The 11,962-nt window shown below is 42.9% G+C and overlaps 1 pseudogene; it reads right to left on the bottom strand.

The window, feature by feature from the left end:
- Positions 1–1,392: 1,392 nt before the first annotated feature.
- Positions 1,393–11,962, bottom strand: part of LOC100950601 — a 32,107-nt pseudogene continuing 21,537 nt past the window's right edge.

The following is an 11,962-nucleotide window of genomic DNA, read 5'->3' on the forward strand; positions in this document are numbered from 1 at the left end:
AAAAAAAAAAAAATCAGTCCGTGGGGCTACCCCAAAAGCTCACTTTCCCCTCCACAGAGTCAACAGCTTATACCTGTCTAGAACAAAGGCTATCTTATTTACTGTGTTCTAATAATAACGGCACATGGTGTATTGTATTTACTATGTACTAAGTCTTTATAGAACCACTTTACATATATTAACTAATTTAAGTTTTACAGTAACCTTAAGACAGAAATACTAACAATATTACTCCCATTTTACAGATGAGGGTGTTGAGGCACAGAAAGATTAAAGGAGTTAATCAGTATCTCACAGGTGATAAGGAGCAGAGCTGGAATTTGAAGCCTGGCAGTCTGTTTCTAGTGTCCATGGTTTTAACCACTCTCACGCCTTATCTAAACTGCTTTCATATTTTGTAAGTTGTGACTTCTGTGGCTGTGATGTGAGAGTGAATTTTACATAGCTTGTGGTGTTAGAAAAAGATATCTTACACAGGATGATGACTTAGGATGACTAAAATATTTAAAAGTCAATGTTGAGAAAAAATATATTAAGTAAATAGCAGTACGAGTGGTATGTAAAGGTTGTAAATATAACAAAAGTGACATGCTAATGGAATCTGGGAAATACGTAAAACCAACGCCCCCTGCCTCCCAAATCTCACCTCTACCTCAGCATAACAGCTGGCAGAGATTTCCCACCAGCAGCGCAGACCAAAGATGAGGGGCCCTAATCCTTACCCATAGTTTACATTGCCAGCACCGAGAGGCTTCTCTGGTAGAAGGGATTTTTTTTTTTAAATATGACCTTTAACTCTTCCATAAATTATGGTCCTATTAGGCATTTTTTGCCTTGAAAAATTGCCAATCTGGATTGCTGAGTCTGCTCAAGTAATAGGCAGGGAACTGACAGTTATTCCATTACGAATCTTTACTATATTTTTATTGACTTGTAGAAAAATATGTTAGGAGTAATACAAAGTTGTGGTTTCTTATAGCCAAGGCCACAGCTATGGGCTGGCTTCATGAGATGGCTATGGACCACTCTTTACTGAGGTGTACCCAGAACCTGTCCCCACAAGAGTCAGGGTCGGAGGGTCGGTGTCATGGCAGTTTAATGCCTGTTTGCTTTTTTTTTTTTTTTCAGAGTCCACTTTGTTTTAGTCCGAGCGGGGTCAGTGTCAGAAGAGAACATCCTGCATCAAGAGCAGAACGAAGAGTTGGACACAGCCGACAGTCCCTGCGTGTCAGGTGGCGCCAAGTGTGCACCCCCCGCTCACAGCACGGACGGCCTCACACCCATTCCTGAGAGTGCACGTCCTGCTTCAGTAGCCAATACTTGCAAATCTGCCCAGGCTGTCTTCAGGCATGAGGTCACATCAGAAATGAGGTGTGCGCATTCCTGTGTGTCACTATTTCTTGCACGTGGGGCAGTCGTCGCCTTCCTATTTGTCTTGTCCATTGAGCTTCCTGGTTTCCTGCTCGACAAGGTCCTGCATCTCTTCTGTCCAGCCTAGAAGCTCCATCAGCCTTTCCACTCTGTGCACCACACCCCCTAGCTGGGCCACCTCCCTGCTGCGAGGACGCCAAGCCAAGGGCCCCACCAAATCCCGGCTAAGCAGTCGGGGCACTGAGCTCCGCACAGCCTCTGATAAGCTGGAGAAATGCTCCACCTCCAGGGAGGGCCCAAGGATGAGCAGCAGATCTGCCCTGGCGAAATCAACCTCTGCGGCCGTGGCTCCCCAAAGAACACAATGTCCGGCTTCGCAACCCCGATGTAGGCTGGGCAGCAGGGAACCCTGTCCGCCATCACGTCGGCCCAGAAGTCCTCCCTGGGAAGGGGCTTTGACAGACCGTGCAGGTGGCAGAGGTAAAGGTTCCATGGGCTTCAGCCAGCTTTGAGGCAGGGATGCCGCTCTCTGGAGCCCGTCTATTCTGTGTGTAGAGGAGCAGAAGCAGCCCCTTGTCGTGCAGCAGTCGGAGGAAGAGTGAGTGACCTTGGGCCTGAAGTTCCCAGGTATAGCTCCTTGGCCAAAGTGAAAAAGGGCTTGGGGTTGTGAAAGAAAAATATGAGTTCAAAAACGACTTCAGGGTAATGTGTACTGTTGCCCTTTCTTGAAATTCATACTTGGTTGACTTGATGCCATAATCCTACACAGCTCTTGGCTGTCCAGATGTTGAGGATGGCTTTTTTTTTCATTTTTTACAAGGTCTTCTTTATGAGGATGCATGAGGCATTTTCTCTATAGTCTCAATCACAGGAATAATAGACTTGTTTTTATTTTAGGAAACTTTGAATAAACTCTCAATAAACTCACATATAATACAACTTAACAGCCCAACTAGTAGCCCTCACGTCTTAGAAGTTAATGGCTCTCACGTGTCAGATTTACAGCTCCTACAGCATGTGGTTTTGACTTTTTATCATTTTTCCACTTATTTTCCTTTGGCTTATTTTCTTCATTCTTTTATTCAAAATATTATCTTCTTTCTGCGCATATATATTCACAGAATCCCCTTCATAATTTTTATGGCATAAAAATGAGATATAAATAAAAAGATTATTATTGCCAAAATACTAAGTATTAAATGGATTTTGACTTAGATCAGTAAAGGCAGCGAAATCACAGAAAAAGTTTTTACTGCCAATCTTAATTAAATTGGATTTTGGGGCCAAACCAAATGTATCAGTAGCCCATCCCGCTCCCAGGACACGTACATTACAGTAGCATTGGACAGCATACTTTCCCCCCTTTTGCTTTATGTCTCAATAACAGAACTAATTGCTTGAGTATGGAGCCCATATAGGTGAACTTTTCCATTTCTTTTTTCTATATAGACTGCCTCATCTATTTTAGACCGGGTCTGGGCATTTGTGGAATATGCATGATTCTTTACTTCTGTTAAAGTTCATGGTCATTCTAGATCTCAGATAAAGTTAAAAAAAAAAGTTGCTAAAGAAATTCACAGGACAAGGAAAGAAGAAAAATGAAGTGGTAGTCAAAACACTTCCTTGAGAATTGTGTCTAAAGGTCTTAGTAAACATCTTTAGCATGTCCTTGTAAAATATTTTCAGGTTAGCTTTTTACTTGAACAATCATCAGGACCTTTTATTTATTTTATTATTATTATTGTTATTATTGTTGTTGTCATCTAGGCCATAGGTTTTTATTGTCTAACCTCCATCAGTAGCCACTGATGGGGGCAGAGGATACTGGTTCCCCAAATCCAGGTGACCTAGTTTGTTATTCAACTGAGCTAGACAGTTCAACTGAGGCACAGTGGTAACCGAAAGCAAAAGTGAGTGGAAACTGAAAACTGGAGCTGCACAGACACTGTGGGTAGAAAGTGAAAGTAACCCACATGAGTTTCAGGGTAACAGAGAGATTTTATTTAGGAAGAACGAGGAGAAAGTTTAGAGCACTTCCAAAGGGAGGTGGAAGTGGGTCCCTCTCACGGAGGAGAGAAGGTGAGAGTGACAGAGACAGAAAGGGCTCCATCAGGACTATTTAAAAATCCTATTCTGTCCTCTGTCCACTCTGAAGACCAAGGGAAGTTTCATATACACCTCAAGGTTTTAGTTACTACTTTAGAACCAAAGTTTATCTGTCATGGAAGTACAGAGTCCAAGTATGGGCTTCTGAGCTTCTACAAGCCACCTAATATTAACTGCAGAATTTGTAAGGAGAGAAAATGGATTCTCACTTTCATTAGATTCTCAAAGGAATCTGCCACCAAGCAGGACTGGCCTCTGGAGAAGCAATTAAGGAATGTTTATGCATCTTTGGTTCTAACAGTGCCCTCAGCATCATGTCCTTTGACCTTAAACCAACACTATACTCATTCTCAACTCAGTTCAGCAGCAGTTGTTAAGCTTCTCAGTCTACAAGACACAATGCAAAGATAGTCTGGTCTCATTTGGGCTTTTCAGAAGTTATAGCCTGGAGAGGGAAAAACAGGCAGGTGCATCTCAAGTTAACAAGGGAATCAACTGGACTTATTCAGTTGTAGATTCTGATCTAGTAATTGTGAGGGGAGGCCCAGATTCTCCATTCTTATGGCATAAAATGAGATGTAAATAAAAAGATTATTATTGCATACATGAAGGATAATTAGTAGTAGTATTAAATACTTTACACATGTGCCTTACTTTAAGCAAGAAACTCAATGTTGGTAAATATGGGTTTATTAAACAGCTGAGCCAGGAGCCTGTCACGCACTGCTTCGAGGAATGCACCATTTAGAACATTGGTTCCCATACTGTGCGGTACACTGGACCCACCTGGGATCTTTAAAAACTGCTGATGCCTGGCCCCCACTCCCAGATATGCTGACTTAATTGGTAAAGGTGTAACCAGAGCTCTCAGACATGATATTTTTATAAACTTCAAGGCAATTTTAATGTGTAGCAAAGTTTGGAAACCTTTGAGCCAGTAGCTACCATCATTGTCTTTTCATCTCCTAACGTCTGAAAGTGACCAGCAAAGCTAAGATGCAAAACTTGATCTGCCTGAGCTCCCAGCCTGAGTTTTCAACTCAGACACTATATACCCATTTTCTGTAGTTTCTCTGTAACTTGTCAAAAAACTTAACTCTTTCATTTTCCTACTATAATAAAGGCAAAGAAGGGAAAAATAAATTGTTTAAGGTAACAAAAAATCAAATCTATCTTGCAAGTATAATCTTAAATAGTGCCAAGAACAAAGTTCAAAAGTAGTATTCAAAGATTCTTGGAAAAAAAATGAAAATTTTCTAGTAAAATATTGAGGGTCCATATGAAAAGATTCATAGAGATATCTAACAGAAGACCTAAATAATGGAAACATTTTAGTGTGTCCCTGGATAAAAGGACTAGAAATGTAATATCATAGTTAACTAGATGGATTAAGGTGTCAAACTATTTGAGTACCAGCTCTTCTGCTGATTAACTTCAAGTTGGACCAGTATTCACCAAAATGCAGGAACACAGCACACCACCATCAAAGGTAGAATGAAGGTTTTTCAAGATCTAATACAGCTTCCAGATCATCCAGAGCAGTGGTTCCCAAATTTTAATGTGTATATCACCTAGAGATCTCGTTAAAATGCAGATTCTGATTCATTGAGTTTGGGATTTGGCCTGAGAGTCTGCCTTTCCCACACGCTCATGGTGACCCCCAGTACTGTTGACCAGACATTGAGAAGAGAGGACTTAAATTTCTTCAGCTGTGAGAGTCACTGGTCCCTCTTCCACCATTCTGCCAACATTGCAATTCTCTGTCTTTGTGTCTCCATGTGTCTCTAGCTTCTGTCCCACTTCCAATCACTTACATCTTAATTACTAATCCCACAAGAGAAAAGATCAAATTGATTTATATCAGGGCAGTGGAAATATAGACATCTTTTGAAATACTCTTTCATATCTTTTAGATGTTCTACAAGGAACTATCATCGCTTGTAGAATCAGAAAAAAAATTTAATTTCTGCAATTTGTAACTAGCAGCATTATCACTTTGGCTGCCTCATATGTAATTTGGTAAGAAACTTCAGTAACCCACATATCTGGAGAGAATACAGATTTGAGAAGCAGAGAATAGAACCCAGGGTAGTAAAAAACACATCATCAGGGAACAGACAACATCATTGGAAGGGATTACTGGATTTCAGAGGGGCCAGCAAATTGCATTCTAACACACAGAGCCCTGTTCTGCTGGACTGAGATTTCTCAGGTACTTGCATGCTGGTGGGTCCATGTACTGCAGCTGTGGGAGCCCATGTGTAAGGGGCTGGGGAGTACTGTCACCTGTTCTCCTGTCTACCACTGCCTCCTTCCCTGGACAAGCTTACAATGGCTCCTCTGCCTGCCACGCATGGTTCCCTGTTATGTGAACACAGTTAAAAGGAGAAAGAGAAACTTCCCTGAGCTAGAATTGCCCGTGGGTAACTAAAAGGCCTAATAAAATATTTCTGCAGATTTGCACTGATAACCAGCTGAAGGCCTGACCAGCACAAGATGGTGCATTTGCCAATCTTTTCTATTTTGTGCTACAGCAACTTTGCTGGAGGAACAAGTGCCCATAATGACACAGTGGGGTGCAAACTTACATACAGCCTTCCCCTTCTGGGCAGAGTTCCAGGGCTTAACTGAAAACTGCTTCATAATGTGGCCCGGGCATCCCATTGGACCTCTCAGTGGTTCATAGCTGAAAGGTGGTTCCACTTTGGCTAAGCTTCTGTTTCTGTTTCAGTAAATGGGCTCTTCTCAGCTGCAGGCCTGGAAATCACAGAGCATGTCATTAGCCTGGGATGGCAGCTGTGGGAGAAACTTGGGTCTAAGAGGACTATTTTCTGGACTTATCCACTAGGAGATGACTGGATCCTATCTCATATTGACCCTCACCTCCCATCCCCAAGCTGACCTCAGGGACAAACCAAATTTGCCTGAAGATTAGCCCTGAAGTTCTCTGCCAAAGTTTCTGTGGGGAGCACAACCCTCAATTCTGCCCTTAAAGCATTCTGCCAGCCCAGTCCCTGTTTTTTTGCTGGGCCCGGTCAGGGAAAGTATATGCTACTATTAGCATTTTATGAGTTGCTGAAGGTTCCACACTTTATTATTTGAGCACAAGAATTATTTATAAGGCAGAGTGTAAACATTGTCCCCTTGTGTAATTTGAAGTAGTTCACACATATAGACATTTGTGATTCATTGACAGTTTTCAGTGTTGGTTTGTTTTGCCAATGTCCCTACTTCATCCCTGAAAACCTTCAAATACTATTGTAAAAAAGAACTTTCCATGGTGACTTGAGGATATTTACTTCCTTTTCCTAAGCATTGTCTCAGTGGTTTAAAGAAATCAGAATTTAAAAAAGGAAATTCTGTATGTCTAGGAAAGAGAGAAAACAATTGCCAGCTAGTGGCAAAACTGGAGTATGTCTTCAGGATAATAGAAACTTCTAAATAGGTAATTTTTAAAATGGTCACTGAAGGTGGATAGTATAAAGTCCCTCTGCTATCTCTTGCATAAATCTTCAGTGAAGTGTATGGTACCAGCTGGGTACGTTGGCGCATGCCTGTAATCCTAGCACTCTGGGAGGCTGAGGTGGGTAGATTGCTTGAGGTCAGGAGTTTGAGAACAGCTTGAGCAAAAGTGAGACCCTGTTTCTACTAAAAATAGAAAAAGTAGCTGGGCATGGTGGTGGGCGCCTGTAGTCCTAGCTACTTGGGAGGCTGAGGCAAGATGATTGCTTGAGCCCAAGTGTTTGAGGTTGCTGTGAGCTATGAAGACATGATGTCACTCTACCCAGGGTGACAGAGGGAGACTGGCCCCACCCCCCAAAGTATATGGTACTAACAATTTTGTGTGAGTGGAATGTTGAAGGGCATATGAAGTTTTGCTGTGTTCCATGTTCTGGTAGATGAAAAGAAAACACAGATGACATTCCTGGCACAGGGGCAGGGAAGATGGGGGCACTGGGCATATTAGTCTAGGTGTGCACTATTTCAGGAAGTGCAACTCACATCACAGTAGAGGTGAATGTCACTCCCTCAAATTGTATCATTCTGAGTCTACAAAAGTCCATACATCAGTTATGCTTCTTAGAAACAAGTCAATGAATTTATAGAGCATCTCATATGTATACAGCTGAGATTTTCTTCTTACCCTTGAGTTTCCAACAAGCTAGTAGTAGGAATGGGCACATTACATGCCAAGATCAAAATGTAGTTAGCCTAGGCTATATGTAACGTGAGCAGTACAGAAAACTCTTCTGAGAAACACGAGTCCTACAAAATGCTCTGTGAAGAGTGTCCCAGAGTTGGAGAAACACTCCTACTGTGCCCCTTCCTTGGAGATTCTTTATGCCTATTAACATATTAAAGACTCCAGGAGGTCCTGTGCAATGAAATCTGCACACTCTTTGTTAGCCTGGAGTTTCCTATTTATTTGGACATAGAACTCATTTCTGAGTAACACAGAACATTACAAGAAAATGGGGAAATTCTATTGGAGAAGATACAAGCTAAGGATTTAAGGAGGGCCAGAATCACTCTGGGCTGGGACTACCGTACTAGGGAAGGATTTCAGGGAGGCCAAAGAAAGTCAGCACAGCTTCCTAAGATCTGCAGCCTTTAGACCAGCAGAGCCGGGGTAAAGAGAATGCCTGGGAACAGTGGAGGCAAAAGCCAGGAAGGTAGGAACACCTATGGTGAGTTTAGAGACAACTGACTCGTGGCAAAGAGAACGGAAACGAAGCTGAAGAGGTAGGTGGGTATGTGATTTTGAGAGAGAGTCTTAATGTCAGGCTCCAGCTTTAGACTTCATTAGATAGATTATGATGCATATTCAACATTTTTTTCATTGAAAACTGTCATGTAGCACCCAGGTTTTAGGAAGTTAGAGGAGAAAGATATTATAAAGGAAAACAGTTAAGAGTTCCAGCACTGTGGGAGAGAACCAAGCCGGGGTAGTGACTGCAATGATTAGAGCACAAGGGAGGATATGGAAGACTTAACAGAGAGACGGAACACAAAGGGGCAGGGAGGAGAGAAGGTGGGGAGATAACCCTGAATGAATTCAGGGGAGGCCCTAGTGGCAAACTGATCTGAGGCAGGTAGGGGAGGTTTAAACCAAACTTTTGTTTCAAGGCTAGTGAGTTACTAAGTCTGGTCCAACTGCAGAACTCTGTTCATTCCTGTTCCACATAAACATGAGACCTGACTGTGTCTACACGTTCCTTTGCAATACAGAGAGCCGCATGCGGCTGGTTTGCCATGCACTTAGTAGGTTCTTCCTCACATTTACCCAGCTCAAATTGAAGTTATATAGAATCGAGTCAAAACTGACCTGATTGAACACATGCAGAATCCCCTCCTCTGACCAGATCTGCTTACCTTTCTGAAGCAATAATAATATCTAGTAATGTTTGAGCACCCAGTCTGTGACCAAAGCATGGGCTGGATGTTTTACATACATCAAAACAAGATAGACTTTATCAATTTCATTTTCCCAGAAAGGAAAACTAATATGCTTTGGTTAACTCAATACTCAAATGCATTTGTACAGAAAATCTAAGGCTCAGAGAGGTAAAACATGTTACCTACCGTCACACAACTGGGATTTGACCCCATGTTTTCCAGACTCCAAGTCTTGTGCTGCCTTGGGTGTGTTTCTTGGCTCTTACTGAACATAATTCTTCTCCTTCTGATGTCCTCTCTCCTTTTACACCATACCCCACATCCGGGCTTCTGTTATTTCAAGTATTTTATGTTCTGGTAGCATCTCAGAAACCAACCACCCCGCATGTATTTTTCAGTTTTCACTTTGCCATCTTGAATCCTAGATTTCTGTGCTCCTGCTCTGGTATCAGGTACTGTTGGAGAAAATCCTATAATAATGCGGAGTAAATCCTTTAGAAGCTGGAAGATTTATTTAGCACCTAACAGGTTAACTCAGGTGCCAAGGTAGATGTTGTTGACGGGAGCCAGATGCTCAGAGAACACAGCCAGACCTGTTGCAATCAGCGGGGCCTGGGCACCAGTTTCAGGTGTGGGCCAAGAATGAAACAGACTGAACCCACAGGGCACATTGCAGGGATCCCATTAATACCCAAGGGTATGAGCAGGGCTCAGATCTAGACCAGCCCAGTAGGGCCAGGAGTCATGCCAGAAGCATCCAAACAGACAGAGTGTAGGCTGCAAGTTGCAATGAGCTGGCAGAGGGTTCTGCCTGTGCCTGCCTGCCGTGTCTGTACTCAACCATGCAGCACCTAAGGCAAAGCATGTGACTTCAGTGGCCTAGACTGAGGCCTCTCTGAAGTCTGCAGTCCTCAGGCCAGAGCACCTCCTGTCGATGCTCTACTGTGTTTCCTGTAGCAATTGCCCTGCTAGTCTCACCCTTTCTAAACAAAGCCCTCACGACTAGACTATGAGTTTGGAGATGTTCCATGTGAGCATCCACTTCCTTCCACGCCACCTATCTTCTCCTGCCATCCTCCCAGCTTTCTTCTTGGAACAACACAGCCCCACTGTTGCTGCTTCCTTCAAGGGCATCACTTACCTGCCTTTCCACTGGCCTCCTCCCTCCGCTTTCTATCACTCAGGTCTTCCTTATCTTCAAGGGTCAATTCACTTTCACTTTTCTTGCCTATTTAAGCCATCGTGCTTTCTCCTCAGGCCTTCTCCAATTTCTGCTTCCTCGTCTCCAATTACGATTCAGTCCTTCGCATCTGACTTTTGCTGAAACGACTCTTTCAGCTAACCAGGGATGTCCTAATTGGCAAGCCTCCCGTAGAGCCCTGCATCCCCTCAACCACTTCCTCCCACTTGAAACGGCGCTATGGTGCCGGATCCCCTGGCTCCTCTCTCGTTTCTTCGTTCTTTTTTATTGACTCCTGCTCTCACATCTACATACAGGCAAGTTTTAAGATTCTGGCCTCGGTTTTCCTTTTTTTCCCTTACTTTTGCTTCCTCTCTGAATGATGGTAAAAACATCCACTACGTAAGTCATGCACTCTGTACACGTGAATCTAGTTTCTGTCTCCAGCATGGACCTACTAAATTCTAGTTCTGCTCTTTCAGTTGGGGCACATATATTAATGGGGATGCCCTGGTGAGGCCTCAAGGAGCTCAACTTTCCCAGTGTGCCCTTTCCCCCAGCCTCAGATAATGATAATAATTATAACTAAAGTTACTAATTCACATGCTATAGAGTACCCATTTTAATGCCAATGACCTCTCAACGAAGCAGGTGTTTTCATTCTCATTATAAATGAGGACATTGAGGTCAGTGACATAACTCGCCCAAATTTCCTGGTAGAGCTTGCACCCAGAGCCAATTCTAATTGAGTCAACCTATTAATTTTTATGTTTTGAGAACAGTTTAGGATAATGGTTTAAACCATTGCGGCCTGCATGGTGCCAGGCATCTCTCTCCACATCCCAGGAGGTACATGTTACGTGCCCACTTAACTAGAATGCTATCAAGGCCCAGAGGTGTAGAATCAGACACCTAATACTTGGCAGGCCAGAAATGGAACCTCAGCCTGTGTTAAATTATCTGGGTTCTAGGCCTGGCTTATATCAAGGGACACTCCTAGAGGTTTCCTTTGCCTCCTCAAAGTCTTTAACAAAATAAGAGAAGCTTCCGGCAACTGAACTTATACCTACTGCCAGGCTTAGAGCCTATCAACTACTCTGTCAGTCCTCCTTTGTCTTTTGAAACATCCCCCTCCTCCGCCTTGGTCTTTTAGCATCAGAACCGCTAACTCAGTAGTTACCTACCAACTATTGAATATTGACTGTGTCCCACACAATGCTATCAACAGGGATTCTCAGATATGAATAAAACTGCTTTCTGAGAATGGAACAGTGTAAGTCTCGGCCAAATTGCAAAACGACAAAGATAGACCCTTTGGCATTTCTTTTCTCCTCTCATCATTCCTTTTGTCATGAAACCTACCCTTCTTCAAAAAGCCTAGGCCTTGGGAAGCTGAAGCAAGAGAATCTCTTAAGCCCAAGATTTTGAGGTTGCTGTGAGATGTGATGCCCCGGAATCACCAAGGGTGACATAGTGAGACTCTGTCTCAAAAAACATAATAAAATGCAGAGGCCTCTGCTACCGTTCCATGGATTTCTGAAGCAAGTTCAATGGTAAGACTCATGGCATCAGAGCTCAGGAACTCTTTCTGATATCACTGCTGTATGTCCTCAGTTAAATGGTTTTATCATAAGGATTTCAGTGTCCTTGCTGCAAACAAGCAGTTGTGTTGAGGTTGCCTTTAAGATACCATCAACTCTAACACTGGATAAGTATCTTAGGCCCCAGAATAATCATTGTAGAGGGAACCTTGACATAAACTAAATGTCTTACTTGTAGTAAAATTGTTTTTTTTGTTTTTTTTTTGAAACTGAGTCTCACTCTGTCCCCTCAGGTAGAGTGCAGTGGCACCACGCTAGCTCACTATAAGCTTGGGCTTCTATCAAGCTATCCTTCAGTCCCAGCCTC

This window comes from Otolemur garnettii, unplaced genomic scaffold, assembly GCF_000181295.1.
Source record: "Otolemur garnettii isolate 467f Iridium unplaced genomic scaffold, OtoGar3 scaffold00035, whole genome shotgun sequence".
Lineage (NCBI taxonomy): Eukaryota > Metazoa > Chordata > Mammalia > Primates > Galagidae > Otolemur > Otolemur garnettii.